Raw genomic sequence first — 2,122 nt, 5'->3', positions numbered from 1 at the left:
TGTTTGTGTGTTTAATAAATAAAACTCTATTATTCGACAGTTTTAATAAAAATACTTTTACTTGATATCAGGTTGTGTTATATTATACTCTATTATTTTTATAATGTTAAATTGTTTTGGGATTATTAAATTAATTTATGCCTACTGTTTCGACATATAATTATGAAAATAAACAAAAATATCTTGTGTTGTTTTGTTTTAAAAATATAGGCAATTTTTATTTTTGTTTATTTTTATTTATTATTCTAGTCTATTTTTGTTTTATTATTAATCAACAAAAAGTCAAAAAACCCAATATAGTTTAATTTTAGGTATAAATTATTTAGAATACTTTTTTCAATAAATTGATTAAATTTTTATAAGTAAACCACTTCAGAATTTCTTTTTTTAGTTTATAATCATAAAAAATTGAATTAATTTCCCAATTATAATAGGTGAATCAAAAAAACAATGGAGTAATTTTAAGTGTTAAGAAGTTTGTAAAAAAGATTATTTTAAAACTTTGTTGTTTGATATTTGTTTTTATGTCTTACTTTTAAGTATTTTTTTGTAGACCTTGTTTTAAAAATCGTTGTTTAACATCAACAAAATATACAACACTTTAATTAAGTATGACTGTTGTTAAACAAAAAATTTTGAAAAATAATTAATGTGTATGTAACTAATGATTATAATAATTGATCAATTTAAAATAATATAGTATTTATTAATTAACTTGTTGAATTATTAGTATAAATAAAGTTATATTTATTTTATAATTAAGTAATTAAATTGTTATGGATTAAGGGAAGTTCAGTTCTTATAGATGACAAGAATAATTATGAGTGCAAAACATTATCGCAAAAGATCACTGAAATTTATACCAAAACAGTTATTGGCATTGGCACTTTGTTTTGTAATTAAAATGATGATTTAGCAAACATAAAAGACAATGAAACTAAAATCATACAAATCATTTGGTCAGTTATATGATCAATACATTTTAATTCAATTATCAAAAACGCAAAAGAAACAATTAAGGCAACCGAGTTAAAACAACAAATTTGAACTTGATACATTTTTCAAATTACCAACAATTTGCAAAAATTGTTGAAAGCAGCTTGTCTCTTATTTATCCACCAGTAACTTGAATTATTATCCACGTGAAAGTGTCAAAGTGAAAACACAATTAGAACCATCACAGCCATTACTTTTGTGTATTACATGTATAATTTCAGGATTTGATTTTTAATAAAAGCGTATCGATATAATAATTGAATACTTTGTTCTGCTCGATATTTTTATAAATCATAATAAAAAATATAGAAACCAATAATATATAGTTGTTTATATTAGAATATAGTTATATCATTTAAGCCAGACTTTTTACGAGAGATTTAAATTATAATAATTGAAGTCTTATTATTATTATAATCATAAAATAATAGTATTTCTTCTTTAAAACTTCGTTTGAAGAAGTATTACTATTTGAATTAAACAATTTTTATTGAGTTATTTATACAATATTTTTTTGGTTTTATTGATCATTAGAACAAAGTTGGTATTCTTAGTGTTTCGAAACATTTTTATACACATTGATTGTTTTGAAATTTGTTGATTACGTTTATCATAAAGATGCTCGTTTTGTTTTAATTTAATTATAATATACAATTTATAAAAATTATAAAAAAAGATTCCTTTTGGAAAAAAGTAGTAAAAAATATTTAAAAAAAATTATTTGTTGCATAATCATCAATAATTTTTCAAACTTATTTTTATAGTTTCACATTAAATTTTATTATTTTTTATATTTAAAAATATAGGTGTTTTTTTTCTTTCATTACAATTATTATTAAATAAAGTTATTTAATAACTCTATTAACTCTACTAACAAAATAAAAAGAATGAAAAAGACATGAATTACAGCATAACAGCTGCTCTGTGTTCTTTAAACGATCTTTCGAAAGTTTTACAGCTTTGGGTGTTAATTTAATACGCCTCATCAATCCAACATAGAAATCTCCAACAAAGATCAAGAAGCTTATTCCACACCCAGTATTTCCAAAATGCGGTGTGGAATTGTACAAACCCAATGACCTCATCAACCTTAGACCCAAATTTAAGGCGTCTAAAATCCGGGTCA

This window comes from Entamoeba invadens (genome assembly GCF_000330505.1).
Source record: "Entamoeba invadens IP1 unplaced genomic scaffold scaff_1105074726573, whole genome shotgun sequence".
NCBI lineage: Eukaryota > Evosea > Mastigamoebida > Endamoebidae > Entamoeba > Entamoeba invadens.
Note: the sequence above shows the minus strand (reverse complement) of the source record.